The sequence below is a fragment of the Callithrix jacchus genome, chromosome 2 (genome assembly GCF_049354715.1).
Source record: "Callithrix jacchus isolate 240 chromosome 2, calJac240_pri, whole genome shotgun sequence".
Classification (NCBI taxonomy): Eukaryota; Metazoa; Chordata; class Mammalia; order Primates; family Cebidae; genus Callithrix; species Callithrix jacchus.
Window position 1 is genome coordinate 116,076,477 of NC_133503.1, and position 18,763 is coordinate 116,095,239.

Here is an 18,763-nt window from a genome sequence, read left to right on the forward strand (position 1 = left end):
AGTCCTCACCTCCCAATACTGCCTCATTCAGGATTAAATTTCAGCATCAGTGTTACAAGGGACAAAACATTCAAACCACAACAACATGATACACTGCTATAAATGCCAATTCTCTTATTCACCCTTGTGTTTATTTTGTATATACTTTTTTTTAAATATTAAAAATAATACATTATTATGATTCACTGCATCTTAGTCTCATGAACTACAGTGTGACATTTTGAGCACTGTTCTTTCTCATGCATTACTGCCACATGTCACCTCCCTCTGTATGCTGAACATTTCCGCTTGTATGGCCTACTCAAAATAATTATGTCTAACACGAATTTGCTATGCCTTCTTACCACTGTTTTCCTCCTAAATTTAAAAATCTATTCATAAGCTACCATTCTGTCATTCAGATTAAACATCAAGAATTTTCTTGGTAGTAATTTATCCCTTAGTGTATACATTCCTTATAGCCTCATCTTTATACCCTGGTTTATTCTGGGGCCCTGGTCTACAGAAATCCATATGGGCAAACATAGTAGTCACCCACTCCTCAGCCAAAGGCTAGCATGTATATGTAATGTATGGTTTCTAAGGGTGCCTTTAGCAAGACCATAAAAGCCTTCCATATCAAATCTGCGTTGTGTGGACAATGTCCACCTCTTTATTTTAGTCACTACTGTCATAATTGGTGTTCTTCCACACTGATTTTTATTGCTCAAAGAGAACCATACTTTGGCTTTTACCATTACTAATTTTTAATAATGTTAACCATAAACTTTTTGCCTCTTAACATGACTTTATAATTTTCACATGTGTCCTATTTAGTTTCTCTGGTGTATTGGGCCTAAAGCCCAAGCTTGTTTGTGCCTGAACATGTAACAGCGGCCTGGTTTTCTCTCAACTGTAATTGTCTGCCTCATTCAGTGGCCCCAAGCCATCTATCATATCCTGGAAAGTCATTTCAGAGCTACTGGCTTTTTTTTTTCCTCATGCCACATCCTCTTCCTATTTATCATCTCCTTCATATGTACTAATAAACCATCTTCCTAATTGATCTTCCTCTCTCTGTTCTCTCATCCCACACCAAGCCATCTTAACACCTTTTTTTATAACTAGTCATGCACTACCTTAGTTAAAAACCATTTATGACTCTCTGTTATGTACAGGATAAAGTCAAAATATTTTCCTCCTATAGGAAAAAAAAGGCCTTAAAATATCTGGCCACAGCATACCTCTTCAATTTTATCTTTCACTATTTTCATCCATGAATTTTCTGATCTCATTCTCCAAAACAGTTCTATTTATGCTCCAGGGATGTTGTTATCACTTTGATTACAAGGGCCCCAGTTGATGGTAGTCCATGAAACTGGAGCAGGTAGCATGAATGGGGTTTAGGCGTGGGATTCCAGTACATAGAAATGTCAAGATGAGAACTAGAACTAGGTACAGTAGCTTATGCTTGTAATTCTAGCTATTTGTGAGGCTGAGGCAGAAGGAGTGCTTGAATATAAGAAGTTCAAGGCTGCAGTGAGTTTATACTCACATCACTGTACTCCAGCCTGGGTGACAAAGCAAGAACTTGTCTCCAAAAGAAAAACCAAAAATTAATTTAAAAAGAGGAAGACCTAATTACATACTGGCTATAATCAAGTTAGTAAAAGACGAGGTTGTGAAACAGGAAGGAGCTAAGCAGACTGACTCATTACCTACTTCTCAAGTTAATGTCTGGCTGAGGCTTCTCATGTCCTTTCTTCCCCACCCCCACCCCCGCCCCCGAGATGGAGTCTCTCACTATGGCCTGGGCTGGAGTGCAATGGCATGATCTCGGCTCACTGCAACCTCCACCTCCTGGGTTCACGCAACACCCTGCCTCAGACTCCTGAGTAGCTGGGATTACAGGTGTACACTGCCACACCCAGCTAATTTTTTTGTATTTTTAGCAGACACAGGGTTTCACTGTGTTGGCCAGACTAGTCTCAAACTCCTGATCTCGTGATCCATCCTCGGCCTCCCAAAGTACTGAGATTATAGATGTGAGCCACCGCCCCCAGCAGTCCTTTCTTTACTAGTTGTGGATCATTCCCCAAGTTGGGCGAGGGCTTCAACACCATTATAGTGGGGGATTAAATGTCTCCAGTTATGAGGCTATGGATTTTGGAAGATCACTGTCTCCCACCTTTAGGAAATCCTTTACCTTCCTTTTTCTTGGGGCTTGCCTTTCCTATCTCCATCCACCCATAGGGAGCTCACTGCTGTAGGACTCCTACATCATTTGATACTTGTATCACTCAGTTGATACACCATTAGCTAATGCCTTGTATTTATGAGAACTAAACTCTGATTTTTTTTTTTTTTGTCATGCTCAAATTTGTATCTAAGGGGTCTAGGAAGTCATGCCCTACAAACCATAAATTCTCATCAGATGGGTTTTATTTAACTCTCTATATCCTGACTTACTTTCCAATCTGACTCTGGATAACATTATGAGAAAAGGAAGAAAAGCAAAATATTTTACCCACATGTTTCTCTGCCATATCTTGAAATGGTCTTGCAAAGCCTTCCTTTGTGGGGGAATATCTGCATCTGTAAAGAATCTCTATTAACATAGCTAGATATTTTTCTTCCAGGCCCTCCCAATCCTGAAGAGATTAACTAAAAGTCTAGCACCTTTTAAAGATCTGAATAGGAAACATTTGTGTCTGTTGTCTCTAGCCAGCCACTTTTGTCTCTAGGCAGCCACTGTAAGACTTCAAAAGAGGTAGGGCATGGTGGCTCATGCCTATAATCCCAGCACTTTGCGAGGTCAGCGAATCACTTGAGACCAGCCTGGGCAACATGGTGAAACCCCGTCTCTCCTCAAAAATACAAAAAATTAACCGGGTGTGGTGGCACACGCCTGTAGTCCCAACTACTAGGAAGGCTGAGGCAGGAGAATTGCTTGAACCTGGGAGGTGGAGCTGCAGTGAGCTGAGATCGCGCCACTCTATTCCAGCCTGGGTGACAGTGAGACTCCCTCTCAAACAAACAAACAAAAGACTTCAAAAGAACCTTGGTCTCCACAATCTTTTATCTTAACCTGAACATTTCCTTTCTGTCAATCCCAGGTCTTTAGACAAACTCAACCAGTTGTCACCAGAAAATATTTGAACTTATCAATAGCCTGGAACAACTCCCCCAACCCCCCCACCCCTGCTTTGAGTTGTCCCACCTTTCTGAACCAAACCAATGTATTTCTTAAATATATTTGATCGATGTCTCATTTCTCCTCTAAATGTATGAAACCAAGCTATACCCTGACCACCTTAGGATCATATTCTCAGGACTTCCTGAGAGCTGTGTCATGGGTCATGGTCACTCGTATTTGGCTCAGAATAAATCTCTTCAAATGTTTGACAGAGTTTGACTCTTTTCATCAACATTTGTTATATTCTTAATTTTTTTTTTCTTCTCAGATGTCGAAAGTGAGACATACTCATTATAGTAAGTTCAGACAAAAATAGATAATAAGGAATTAAAATTCCCTTTATGCTGTCCCTTTTTAATTCCACCACTCACAAATAAGCACTGCTAATAGTTCAGTGTGTATTCGTTACTATATTATGGGGCAGTTTGTTTTTTCAAAAATATTATCCTGCATTATGCTGTATATATGGTTTTACAATTTGTTTTTTTTTTTTGAGATGGAGTCTTGCTCTGTAGCAGTTGCATGATCTCACTCAGGCTCCCAATAGCTGGGACTAAAGATGCACATGACCACACCCAGCTAATTTTTATATTTTTAGTAGAGACAGGGTTTCACCATGTTGGCCAGGATGGCCTTGATCTCTTGACCTCATGAGCCTAGTTCTATAATTTTTTAGATGAAATAATATAATATTCTGGAAATCTTTCCATGTCATGCCATAGAAAGGTAGATTATAATTTCAATGAATCACAGATTTTTCATTTTTGAATGAAGTATTATTTAATAGCTATAGAAAAATAAACCAGAATAGGTTTTGATAGACCTATACTTTGTACTTCTAAATTGTGACATGGTCTCATATGTGAGATGCCAGTGTAATGAATGAAGCTCACACTTCAACATGTGATAAAATTGTCAATAACCCATTTTGCTCTTTTAGTTCCTTTCCAGAAGGATCATGAGCTAAAACATCTTTTTCAAGAACAGCCTGAATTGTGCTTATTGATAAAGTGAGTACACTCAGACATGAGGAGTTAGGTACAGCTAACTCCTTCAGGTTGAGTGATGGTGGTAGCAGCAGTACTTAGTGCTACCAACCCTGCTGGCCACTTGCTGTACCTGTGTCCTGTGTACAGCAGGGTACAGCAAGTACCCTTCTGTGTATGGCACATTTCCCAGTTTTATTTAGTTTTGCCATAGAGTGAATATAGTACAAAGTTGGCTTTTGTGGTTTTTTTTTTAAGAGATGGAATCTCACTATGTTGCCCAGGCTGGAATGCAATGGCTTTTCACAGGCATGATACTAGCACACTACAGACTTGAACTCTTGCTCAAGTCTGCTCCCACCTCAGTCTCATAGTAGCTGGAACTACAGGCACATGCCATTGTTCTTGGCCACTAAAAAGGTTTCATCATGTATCATATGGTATAAAACTACAACTACTTATTTATTTTATTACTGGATAATGCATTTTTATTTTGTAATAACCTTTTTTGGCAACAGTGATAAAATATCAAGTGTACATTTATCAAACAATACTGAATTACCTTGATTTGCTGGAAATAATTAATGTGTAGCTCATATAAAATGCTGTTGACATTTACCATCTACCATGATGACTCTGTAATGGTATCACTGACCACATGGAAACAAGACTTAAATCTGTAAAAAAGGCATCAACATCTATTACATAGTCTTAAGACCATATCTAGGCCAGGCGCGGTGGCTCATGCCTGTAATCGAAGCACTTTAGAGGCCAAGACGGGAGAATCACCTGAGGTCGGGAGTTCGAGACCAGCCTGACCAACATGGTGAAACCCCGTCTTTAAAAAAAAAAAAGACCATATCTAAAAATACTACCTTTTAATACTTAGCTGCAAAGGTACATTTGTACACCACTCTGTCAAGCACGACTTTTCATTTCGATCAAGTGACTGTTTTGAATTAGTTTCTTTCATTTTTAGTTTCAAGTTTTCTTGTGCATGTATTAAAAGTGAAAATAGCTGTTAACGTATTCACTACATTAGAAGAACTGCAATCACTAAATGATGCCAGTTTTACATCAGTATCATTGGATACTTCTAATTGTAGAAAATCAATTAATTCCAATAATAATGGTTCAAGTTCTTATCTAATTCATTAAATTGAAGTAAAGCATTTGAAAGTTCATTCCGTTGAGGTTGAAACACTATTGTAAATTAAGTTACAAACTGCAACATCAATGACAGAATTATTTTATCTTGATACCATTAAAAATATATTGTTGTGGAACACAGCATGTAAATGTTTTCTTTTAGCTAATTTAGAACCTATGGGGAAAACTATACTTGCAATATGTTGTAATATACACAATAATTCATAATTACATCCCAAAAATCTGCAATAGTCTACCAATCCAAATGGAAGATGTAGTTCTCAAGTACAAATATGAATATACATATACAAGGTAAACAGCCTATAAATGTTCATGATTAGACTGAAGTTGAATAAAACAAAAATAACTAAGTATGACACTATGCACTTTCTCTTTGAATTTTAGAAATGTCTGAGACTTTGAAGCATTACTTTATAGATCAACTTAAGTGTCCCATCATGGTATTAAACATTTTTGTGAAAATATCCTCTAGCTTTTGGCTGCAGTTTCTTCAGAATCCATTAGAAATATTTAATCAAAGCAGTCAAAAAATGGAGGGCAAAATATTCAGCCTATGTTAAGCTTTTAAGGAAAAGCAATTATTGAAAACAAAACCTGCAAATGGGAAGATATTGAAATGTATCCCCATGAAATCAAAGAGAGAATTGAACAAATTAAATGATAAGCACTCAAATTGCATGTAATATTTAATTGTGAAATTCCCCAATTATGCTTGAAATACCCAAGACTTATGGGGAAAATCATTTGATAGAAATGAAATTTTCTATTGGATACTTTTTGTTTGTTTGTTTTTGTTTTTTGAGACAGAGTCTCACTTTGTCACCCAGGCTAGAGTGCAGTGGTGCATTCTTGGCTAACTGCAACCTCCACTTCCTGGGTTCAAATGATTCTCCTGCCTCAACCTCCCAAGTAGCTAGGATTACAGGTGCCTGCCACCACACCTGGCTAGTTGTAATTTTTAGTAGAGACAAGGTTTCACCATGTTGGTCAGGCTGATCTTAAACTCCTGACCCCAAGTGATCTACCAGCCTTGGCCTCCCAAAGTGCTGGGATTATAGGCATGAGCCATTGTGCCCAGCCTGGATACACTTACATTCTGGTCCAGAATGATGTTAAACTGAGAAAGGTTATGATTTTACGGCACTTGAATCTATCAAACCATTCAGAATAATCATTAACATTTATTTGATGAATTTTGTTTTTTTCAATTTTTGGTCAAAGAAATGCAATCTGCAGGGAGGCAAAAAAAAAATAGTACCTGTGAAAATATTTAAGCTAAAACATTTATGTATTTCATTACTAAAAATTGAAATTGAGAATGTACTTCATCCAGCAAAATTTGCTCTGAACTTGATAAATTTGCCAGGTAGCTTATCACCTGAGAGAGAGTATTTTCTCAATTAAAAATATTATAATCTATATAGAAGAGTCTATTCCTGGTGTCAACAATTTAAAATTTGCTAACTATAAAATGCAACTTGTAAAAATATAAAAAGAATACAATCATATATTTAAAATGCATTTGTCAAGAAATATCTGTGGATAACAGATATACACAAGAAACTCATTAAAGTATGCAACAATATATCAAGAATCATCTATTTAATTTTCAAGCAATATAAAGACTTTTTACTTTTTTTTTTTTTTTTTAATTTTTTTTTTTGAGATGGAGTTTCGCTCTTGTTACCCAGGCTGGAGTGCAATGGCATGATCTCGGCTTACCACAACCTCCGCCTCCTCGGTTCAGGCAATTCTCCTGCCTCAGCCTCCTGAGTAGCTGGGATTACAGGTACGTGCCACCATGCCCAGCTAATTTTTTGTATTTTTAGTAGAGACAGGGTTTCACCATGTCAACCAGGATGGTCTCGATCTCTTGACCTCGTGATCCACCCACCTTGGACTCCCAAAGTGCTGAGATTACAGGATTGAGCCACCGAGCCTGGCAAGACTTTTTGCTTTTGAAAACAAAGATATAAATTTATTTTATTTACTTTTTTTTGAAAGAATTTTTTTTAAAAAAACTTTCTCACTGTAAGTTTATAGGTCAATAATTACAATAAAACTACTTGATTGCTCAGTAATATATCAAAAATTATATCATTTTAATAATTTTTGTTACCTGCTTTATAACCTCAAAAAAGTCCTGATTTGGATGATAATTTATATGGGCATTTTATGTCCATATAAATTTATGAAGCAAAATTAAAAATTTGCTTCATTCCCTCCTTCTTGTATATCTTGAAATATAAGAAATATATTTTTAAAATCTATTTTTCATATATTTTAAATATATTTTATTTATAAAAACTTATCTTGTATTTCTTGAAATACAAGAAATATATTAAAAAACCTTCTTGTATTTCTTGCTACATATATTTCTTGTATTTCAAATCATCATTATTCTAAAATGAACACACCACCTCAGTGTCAACTGGCAGATTAATGGATAAAGAAAATTTGGAATATATACACAATGGAATACTATTCAGCCTTAAAAAAGGAAATGCCATCATTTGCAACAATATGGATCAACCTGGAGGATATTATAGTAAGTGAAATAAGTGAGGAACAGAAGATAGATATGGCATGTTCTCACATATATAGAATCTAAAAAAATTCAACTAATAGAAGCAGACGGTAGAATGATGGTTACAAGAGCCTGGAGAGTGGAGAGAATGGAGAGATGTGGGTCAAAGGGTAAAGTTTCATTTAGACAGGAAGAATAAATGTTAAGTACTTGAGGTGATGGATATGTTTATTGGCTTGATTCAGACTTTACGCACTGTGTATGTATGTCATAAAATCACTTTGTAGTGATTTATCAATTTATCAAATAAAAATAATTTAAAAACTAAAATTAAATGAACATACCATTTCCCCACTACAAATTACTTTCTTCTGATTTTTCTCTTAAGAGTCTAACTTTATTCCCAGTCATTTAGAGTTAAAATCTTGCAGCCGAGTATGGTGACTCATGCCTGTAATCCCAGCAGTTTGGGAGGCTGAGACAGGTGGATCACTTGAGGTCAGGAGTTTGAGACCAGCCTGGAAACCCCATCTCTACTCAAAATATAAAAATTAGCCAGGTGTGGTAGCCAGTGCCTGTAATCCCAGCTACTCAGGAGGCTGAGGCAAGAGAATTACTTGAACCTGGGAGGCAGAGGTTGCAATGAGCTGTGATTGTACCACTGCACTCCAGCCTGGGCGACAGAGGGAGATTCTGTCTCAAAAAAAGAAAAATTGAAATCTTGCTATAAACACAGATTTTTTTCCCTATGTTTTACAAAGATCATTCTGGTATCAGTTAGAGAATGAGTTAGAAGATGATGATGCAGAAAACCAGGGGGAGGCCAGACATAGAGGCTCACACCTGTAATCTCAACACTTTGGAATGCAAAAGCAGGATGATTCCTTGGGCCAGGAGATTGAGACCAGCTTCAGCAACAGTGGGAGACCACATCTCTAGCAAAAAAAAAAAAAAAAAAAAAAAAAAAGGAAAGTAAGAAAGAGAGGAAGGGAAGGGGAGAGGAGGGGAAGGGAAGAGAGGGGAGTGGAAGAGAAGTGAGAGGAAGGGAAGGGAGAGGAAGGAACGAAGGAGAAAGTAGGAGAAATTTAGAAAATTGCTTCAGTAATCCAGGTGATGGGGTTTGAACCCTACACAGGGATATTAAGTTTAACCTAAACCTGTCTTCTTGCATATTTTAAGTTCAGTTTTTTCATACTTAGTGAACCGTAACCTAACTGGATATGTAAACAGACACCTACTCTTGTAACAAGTAGTCTAGGCCAGGAGCAGTTGCTTGTGCCTGTAATCTCAGCATTTTGGGAGGCTGAGGCAGGAGGATTGCTTGAAGCCAGAAATTAGAGATCAGTTTGGACAACATAGGGAGACCTCATCTCTCTCTCTCTTTCTCTCTGTCTCTCTCTGTCTCTCTCTGTCTCTCTCTCTCTCTCTCTCTCTCTTTCTCTCTCTCTCTCACACACACACACACACACACACACACACACACGCAAGTTCACAAATTAGTCAGGCATGGTGGCTCATGTGGTAGTCGTAGCTACGTGGGAGGCTGAGGTGACAGGATGGCTTGAGCCTAGGAGGTCAAGGCTGCAGTAGGCTGTGATCATGCCACTGCATTCCAGCCTGGGTGATAGAATGAGACCTTGTCTGTGAGGGGGAAAAAACAAGGGGAATAGAAAGAAAAGGAGCTGGTAAAGAAACCTGAGCTGTGGTATCAAAGATAGAGTTGGTAGAAAAACAATGCTTTATTTCAGGCAGTTCTTAATAGCAAAAAAGAAAAAAAAAAAAGAAAAACAGTGCTCTGAGTGCCAATGCCTTTGGGGAAAAAAGAAAGCTGGAACTAGTGTCAAGTGTAGCAGGGTGGAGGGAGAACTGACATCAGACAGTTTTGAGGCTCTGATAACTTCAGGAGGAATTCTCAGGCCTAGCTTAAAAAGGATGCTTAGGCCAGGAGTTGTGGCTCACACCTGTAATCCTAGCACTTTAGGAGACTGAGGCAGGTGAATCACCTGAGGTCAGGAGTTTAAGATCAGCCTGGCCATTGTGGTGAAACCCTGTCTCTACTAAAAATACAAAAATTAGCCAGGCATGGTGGCAGACACCTATAATCCCAGCTACTCAGGAGGCTGAGGCAGGAGAATTGCTTGAACCTGGGAGGTGGAGGTTGCAGTGAGCTGAGATCACACCATTGCACCCTAGCCTGGGCAAAAGAGTGAAACTCTGTTTCAAAAAAAGGCAATTCTCACAGAAATGTTTTACCGTTGGAAAGTTTTAGATTTAACTTTAATAAACTAAACTTCAAAGATATAATTGTCACTGTTATAGTTTACACTGTGACATTTTTTCTAATATTTCTCTACAACTTATTTATTTTTACTGTGAACTTCTTTGAAGTTTTAGATTGGTGTGTACAAGGGCATATTGATTTGTATGAAATGGATTTTGATAACTTGTCAAGAACATCAGTTTCATTATAATTGACATATAGAACTTTTCTAGAAATCTGATTTTGAAGTTGAGTGAATCCAAAACACCTTTTAAAATCTCTTTAGATTTCAGTTTTATAATCTGTTTCTCAATGGTGTCTATGGGTAAAATGTTAACAGTTTTACATTTTGACTTACTAGCTGTTACTTTTCAGAATTACATCAAGAATATGTTCTAGATATTTATAATTTATTTAGTAGTTAAAGCATTTAATGTAATTAGTTTCTACCCTGCAGTCTATACCTACATACTATCTCTTAAATGTTCGTTTTGATCCCTCAGCTTTGGTATGTGATTCATCTCTTAGTAGATAAATGCTAGGTTCTTTCGTCTCAATTACAGTCATTGGTCTGATAATCCTGTGAGTCAGTCTACACAAAACAAGGAGCTCATATCAAACTCCTGGCAGGTTTAGTTAAAATTAAAATGCATGCTCAACTGTAGAGATTGTCAAGTGTGGAAATAATATTTGTCCAGCTGGACAGCTTTCTTTTGTAGTTGCTAAATGAAAGTTGAGATTCTGTCTGCTCCTTGAAAGCTTCTGTGTCATGAAGGTAATTTGGACTGTTTGTGGTTTGACAGGGATTATTAAAATCAGATGAAGTGAAGGGAAGCAAGTGTGAGAAAGCAAAATTGACACTGACACTCTCTATTATTTGCAGCTTGGATCATGATGACTATGTTGATATGATAGATTCACTGTTGAGATAAGTAAAGCAGCAAATAAAATAAAAAGCAAGGATAGTGATGGATTTTTAGGTTTAACATGAAGAAATCCAAAATTTACTTTTATTGATTTTTTTTACATAAATTTTCAGGTTATTTCATATGAATTTGTTTTAACCACCAACAAATTATACTTCTATTGAACTATAGAATTAAAAAGTATACTACAAAGGCTGTACAACAGACGATTAAATATTAAAGAAGTAGATCACATGATTAAGTCATAGAATTTTAAAACTAGAGAATCCTTAAAAATCATTTTTATCTAACATCCTTTTTTTGGAGCTGGAAACTAAAAAACATTTTAAGGTATCACATTTAAATTTTAATTGATAGCTTCCTACCTTTTCATAATTTCTAAAAAAATGACTTAAATAGTTTAAAAGTCATTTAAAAATTATTGAAACCACATTCATAGATAACATTTTTCTGTTTAATAATATTATAAGTATATGTACCCTTTAAATAGAATTATCTACATTGGTGAAATAAATGCCTTTCATAAATATGATTTTCTACTGACAACATTATTAGTGTAGAGGAAGTTATGACTAGAAGGCCATTTCAAGATGTCAGTCAAGAAGGGCTATAGTAAAAATATATAATTATTTAATTGGAAGAAGAATTAAATATGAAGAACTATGTATATATTAAAAAAAGACGAGGAATCTGGAGGTTTTCTATGTATTATGGAAAATCCTGTGTTTGTTTATTTAAGCAGGGTAGTGAAATTGTAACCCGGGGAATGTACCCAGCTCCCAGAGCTCATAGGTTCTTGGCCTCTCTGAACCCTCCGGTCTCTGGATGGAGGCCTGAAGCTGAGAAATTTCTACATTTGAAACCCCTCCCTAGCGGACCCGGGAAGAGAAGTTTCTTTAACACACTCCCTCAAAATGATCAGATTGAGTTTATAAAATGAGAAGTCTAGAGTCTATATGCAAGACAGACACCAACTGGGTGTCCTATGATTCAATTCAAATTCAAATTCTGTCAATTCAAATAGTGTCAGTTCAAATTCTGTCAATTCAAATAGTGTCAGTTCAAATTCTGTCAATTCAAATAGTGTCAATTTAAATTCTGACACTACCAGGACCCCACAAGTTAAGAGCTCAGTCCCATAAGACTGCCGTCACTACACATGCCAGCTGCAGGTGAATTTCCCAGATGACCACACTTCTGCCCCAAAGACTACAAATTTGGGGGTTGCCACAGTTCAATAATTTATCAGAATGATGCACAGAACTCAGGGAAGCAGTACACTTATAGTTTTATTAGAAATGATACAATATAGGAATAGCCAAATGGAAGAAATGTGTAAGACAAAGAAAGTAAGGAAGATGATTATGGCACAGAACTTCCATGTACTCTCTGGGTGTGCTATCCTCTCAAGAGATGGTTGTGTTCACCAATTAGGAAACTTCCTGAACCTCCTCGTTTAAGAATTTTTATTGAAATCCATTATGTAGACATGATTGATTAAATCATTGGCCATAGGTGATTGCCTCAATCCTAAGTCCCTTTCCTGCCTCTGGAGGTTAGAGTTAGAGGGAGTGGAGCTGAAAGCTAATGCAGCAATCAAATGGTTGGTTCCTTTAGACTAGCTCCCATCCTGAAGCTCTTTAGGGGTCCTCCAGAGTAACCTCATAAACATAAAATCAGCTGTGAATAACAAAAGACATTTCAATTACTCAGGAAATTCCAAGGATTTTTGGAGCTCTGTGCCAGGAAGGGGGGGAAGGAGTTAAAACCAAATTTGTGTGTGTGTGGGGGGGGGTGGGTGTGCGTGTGCGCGTGCACACTCATAATTATACTGCAAGATGTGAGTCTTGGAAGCCAGATAGGAGGTTTTTCAGCAAGAAATAATGTCCAAATCTGCGACACTGGTAGCAGATAGAGGTAAATGTCATCTTTGAGAGCATTTGGTGACCACTTAAGATCTTCGGGGAAAAAAGTATCGGAGAACTTGGTCACCATTTAAAACAGAGATCAGCAAACATTTTCTATTAGAAAGGCCAGGTAGTAAATATTTTAGGATTTGTGGACCACATATGGCCTCTGTAGCACATTCTTTTTTGTTTATTTTTATAACTCATTAGATATGTATAAACTATCCTTGCATGACCTAGAAGAGCAAGCCATGTCATAGTTTGCTGATACCTGATTTAAGATACTAGGGCAAGAAACAGGGAGATTAGGTAAATGGTTATCCTATAATGTAGGAAAAGAAGCCAGTTTAAGGAAAAGACCCAGAATTACATTTTGGACATACTGAGGTTTCATTGGCCATCCAAAGTTTTGCTGAAAATAATTACTGACATGAGACACATGAGTGGGAGAAAAGACGTATGAATTTATTTTTGTGTATATATGGAGACTTCAGAGTGACGACCCAACTCCTAGCCCTCCCAATAAGAGCTTATATACTATCTTGAGGTTACAGAAAGAATGAGGGCTCAAAGAATGGCCAAGAATGGATTATGATGGCAAATTAAGTTATAGGAGAAAGAGAAGAGGCTTGACTAGCCAAGGTAGTCTTGTTATGTAGATGAAACCTCACAGGTAGCAATCCTCAGAGAAAAAATGGTAAATATTTCTTTTCAGATTTTTAGAGGTGTCAGAGTCTCGGTTAATCTTTCCTAGATCCAGGCCGGGCGCGGTGGCTCACGCCTGTAATCCCAGCACTTTGGGAGGCCCAGGCAGGTGGATCACGAGGTCAAGAGATCGAGACCATCATGGTCAACATGGTGAAACCCCGTCTCTACTAAAAATACAAAAAATTAGCTGGGCATGGTGGCATGTGGCTGTAATCCCAGCTACTCAGGAGGCTGAGGCAGGAGAATTGCCTAAACCCAGGAGGCGGAGGTTGCGGTGAGCCAAGATTACGTCATTGCACTCCAGCCTGTGTAACATGAGTGAAACTCCGTCTCAAAAAAAATAAAGAATCTTTCCTAGATCCAGACAAGAGAAGGCCTGGCTGCATTAATATAGATTCTTTATGAATGCATGTTTTTTTCACAAAAGACAGTTTTGCAGGGCCACTTCTGTTTCCTGGCCTTCTGATAGCCACCTCAAAGTATGAAATATAATTGGTGGTAAAATATTTTGGTCCCCATCATGAGTTTAAAGAACCTTTGAATCAGTGATGTGAAATTGTCTAGTAAGTACTTGGAAATGTGTATTGGGGTTTTGGAGAAAGGACTAGAATTAGAGATATAGACTTTGAATTTTCATCATAGAGATGATAGTGTCAAACTGAAATAACCAAAAGAATCAGAATCCAGTTTTAAAGAGTTTATTCATGTGAAAAGCTGGGAGTAGCCATCTAAGAAACACAGACTCCAGGGAAATGGGATCAGTTAAAGTCTTGTTTATATAGGCAGAAAACAAAATAAATTTAGTGAGATTGTACTATTTTCTATTCAAGGCTGGTTTATGAAATACAACAAATTAATTAGTTACAGTTCGTTTTCATTTCCAAACAGCTTGTTTTCATTTTGTGTCCAGTTTAAAAGATAGTATTTAACATTCCATCTTAGACAGTGTGAGAGTCATGAAGTCTTTGTATAGAGAATCTAAGAGGGAAGTTAATCTATAGTAAAGATCAACAGTTAAGAAAAAAGGGATCTTCCCTGGCACCCTGTAGTCCTTTACAACATATTCCAAAACAGTATAAATTGTTTTATAGAAAACATAAGATAAAAGTACTCTTGTAAAATTACATAAAATGCTGTTGATTTGCTTGAAGAAAGCTCAGTAAAGGTATTTAAAAGAATACAAGCCTAGGGAAGAAAAAGTAATATCCTTTTTTCCCATCTTAGGTTCATAGCTGAGGATCTGGTAAGTAGAAGACAGATTAACAAGAGAAAAGCATACAAACATATTTGATTTAAGTTTTATATAACATGGGAGCATTCAGAAATAAAGACCCAGGGAAACAGAACAACCTGTGTATTTTTATGGACAGTCATGCAGAAGAATGATGCATGACAAAAGGCTATGATCTAATAATAAATTGGTGGAATTTAGCAAGATCTATTTGTTTTGATTCTTCTCTGTGTGTCTGTGTCTTCAGAGACAAGGACATTGCTTTCTTCCAGGTATAGGGAATGTACCTGTGGAATGAAGTTCTTATGACTTACTTCAGTGGAAGGTGGAGAATTCTTTTATAATCTGCTTCAGATAAGAAGGGCAGGAATAAAGTCAGAGAGACTTTCCTATTCTGGTGTTTTCTCAAGTGCCAAAGTACTCCATACTTGGGGTAACACGTCCTGAACCTCATCACAGGTCTAGAGAGAACACTATGGTGAATATTGGTGCTTAATTGCAGATATGGGAAAGAAGCCTATCAAGATATTTATTAATTTAACACAAAAAACTACTGTTGTTAGTTTAAGGGAAAAAAAACGTGTTGGGCAGTGGAGCATGGAGAGGATTTATTGTGTGTATCTCATATAATCAAAAGAAAACTTTGTAAGTAATCAGAGAAGAGCAAAAACTGCAGTTCTAGTAGCCTCAGCCAGAAAAATTCATATGCATGCTTTTAGGAGGCTGGAATTAACTTGATTGGTTTACCACCAGTTATGTCTTATCCCTGGCTCCATTCCAAATTTCAAAACTCATTTAGTATATATCTGATGGTCTAACCCTAAATTCATTATGACTAGGGTTAGGTCCTATCCCACAGAAATTGACCCTTATTGTACATCTGTAATGTTGTTAAAAAAAAAATTAGCCTTGCATGGTGGCTCATGCCTGTAAGCCCAGTACCTTAAAGGCTGAGGCAATGTGTATTGTTTGAGCCCAAGAGTTTGAAACCAGCCTGGACAACATGGTAAAACCCAATCTCTACAAAAATTAGCCAGGCATGGTGGCATGTGCCTGTAGTCCCAGTTGCAAGGGGGCTGAGGTGAGAGGATCACTTGGCACAGGAGGTCGAGGCTGCAGTGAACTGTGATTGTGCCACTGCACGCTGGCCTGGGCAACAGAGCCAGACCCTATCTTAAAATAAATAAATAATAAAATAATTTTAAAAAGAAATGTGATCTGGCCAGCTGCCCAAAATGATATTTCCTACTGGGAGCCTGGTAAACAAATAAATGGTGTGAGAGACAAGATGGAAAACTAGGAAGGTGTGCTATTTAGGAAGATTATCAAGAGAGGAGACAATTTCAAGGAAGGAGTAGCTTCACCAAGACTAAAACTACAAAGTCTGTTTGTGTAAAGGAAAGATTTAATTGTTGGGAAAATGTATCAGAACCAGCCACCTCAACAAAAGCCAGGCTGACCAAATCAAACGGATTCTTTACATCCTCCAAGTTTCAGGAGAATCTTGAATATTGTTAGCCAGAAGATATGGTAAATTTTACCCCAAACATTCTCTTGAAGGAGTAAGTACTGAATACTGCAAAGAGATTAAGCTTGATAGGTACTGAAAAATATTTTGTCAATTTCAGTGTAAGGTTTGAGGCAGAAACTATTACTCTGGCTTGAGGAGTAAATGAGAGAGAACACAGGAAATATAGACTGCTATTTTTAGAAGCTGGGATTTGAAAGAAAGTAGGGTTCCCTTTGCTGGTTTCTAAAAAGTAAGAAGCTTGGACATGTTTATAGTCTGCTGAAAGGGATATTGATACAAGACTGGTGATAATCCATGCAACAAAGCTCTGGGTGACATAAAAGTGTATTGTAATGGGTAGATTTTATAATCAAATTAAAGTTAAGCTAAATAATATCACCAATATTTTAGGAAAACAGTACTACATTAATATGACTAGCTAATTAATACTATTAACATTTTAGGATAAATTTTTAAACTCTTGGAACATAATTTAAGAACCTTAAATCCTTTAGAAGAAATCATTTTGATACAAAGTACATGCTAAGTTCAAATCATTGTTATTTAATTATTAAAAGAGAGCTTCTTTAAAATGTAATTGACATCTAGCCAGGCATGTGGCTCATGCCTGTAATCCCAGCAATTTGGAGGCCAAGGAAGACAGATCACTTGAGGTCAGGAGTTTCAGACCAACCTGGCCAATATGGTGAAACCCTGTCTCTACGAAAAATAAAAAAAAAAAAAAAATTAGTCATGCATGGTGGCACATATCGGTAATCCCAGCTACTCGGGAGGCTGAGACAGGAGAATCATTTGAACCCAGGGGCAGAGGTTGCAGTGAGCAGAGATTGGCCGCTGCACTCCAGCCTGGGCAACGGAGTGAGACTCTGCCTCAAAAAAAAAAAAAATTGGTATCTCATAAACTATATTTGTTATTATTCCCTGTTGATACGTAATACAAAACTGCCTTCTAAAAAGTGCTCCATAACTTAAATTTTCTACTAATGCAGATGTACTTTTCTTCAAATTAATAAACTTTTACTATAGTTGAAAATTTATTAGTCAATATCATTAATCCCATGTTCTGTGGCTTCTAATCTCAAAAGATACAGTAATTTTATGACTTTGAAATCATGTGAATATATGAGTGCCAGTTTTAAAGGAACGATAAAATTCTAATTCAAATTTATATTATCTTATTTTCACCTTCCATTAAAGCAAAAGATGGTTAGGATTGCATAAGAAAATTATGAGGAGTTATTAAAATGAAAATATTTTCCATAAAAGTACATTAAAAATAAAGAAAGCAATGTCAGAATTGCTGAGTAAATCATATGACAATTAATTCTGTTTGCTTGTCAAGCTACAATAGTGTATTCTGACTGATCCTGTCAATTTCTACTTCATACATACACATATATAAATAATTAATAGAGGAGTTAAAGTGGAGTATCTTATATTTTAATTGGAGGAATTTTAATAGTTGTATATTAATATGAGTACTTACCAGATACATATTGATACTTTAGTTTACATAATTATAGTAATCAGAACTTCCACAGTTATTAGCAGGAAGCATAGCAGTCTATATAAGAAAACCTAATATGTAGATGAGAGTTGAGAAAATAAATTGAATGGAACAACAAGTTCTTTGTTTCCTAATTTGACTTCAATGTCTAAGGGGTTTAAATGACTATCAACAAATTGAGAGCCACTCAAATGTTTATGTAGTCATTGGTGGAAGGCTAAAACATTAAAACCTCAACTCCCCATAATTAATGAGAAGAAATAAATTTCAGCAACCCTAAAATATTACAAGTAAAATCTGCCCTTTAAAAAAGTTGATGATGTTTTTTGTTTTGTTTTGTTTTTACAATTATGTAGATTTCATAATGAAGGACATTTGAATTTCTTTGATTTTCTTCAACACAGCTATTTTAAATTTTCTGTCTGAAATGTCACATATGGCTGTTTCTCTAAGATTGATCTCTGGTGTCTTATTTAGTTAGTTGGGTGAAGTCATATTTTCCTGGATGGTCTTGATGCTTGTGGATTATTATTATTATGATTATTATTATTATTTGCCTGGGCATAGAAGAGTTAGGTATTTATTGTAGTCTTCACAGTCTGGCTTGTTTGTGCCTGTCTTTCTTGGGAATGCTTTCTAGGTATTTGAAGGGACTTGGGCCCCATGCCCAATAACACTGTCTTGCAGTCTTATAGAGGTACTGCCTTGGCAGTCTTTAATATGATCCAGAACAATTCACTAGATTATCCAGCAGAGACTCCTCCCTTACTTTCTCCCAAACAATCTGAGTCAGTCTCTCTCTCTCTCTCTGTGCTGAGCCACCTGGACTTGGAGC

General features: G+C 36.8%; 1 protein-coding gene across 21 annotated transcripts in view; it reads left to right on the forward strand.

Moving 5' to 3' along the window:
* KIAA0825 (KIAA0825 ortholog) overlaps positions 1-18,763 on the forward strand; it is a 451,052-nt gene that overhangs the window by 36,605 nt on the left and 395,684 nt on the right. The window contains exon 2 of one of the 21 annotated variants that reach the window (XM_078365159.1): positions 6,998-7,120. The exons of the other annotated variants lie outside the window; for them this stretch is intronic. The gene's annotated coding sequence lies outside the window, so the exon portion shown is untranslated. The remainder of the gene's footprint in view (positions 1-6,997; positions 7,121-18,763) is intronic. 21 annotated transcript variants of the gene reach the window in all.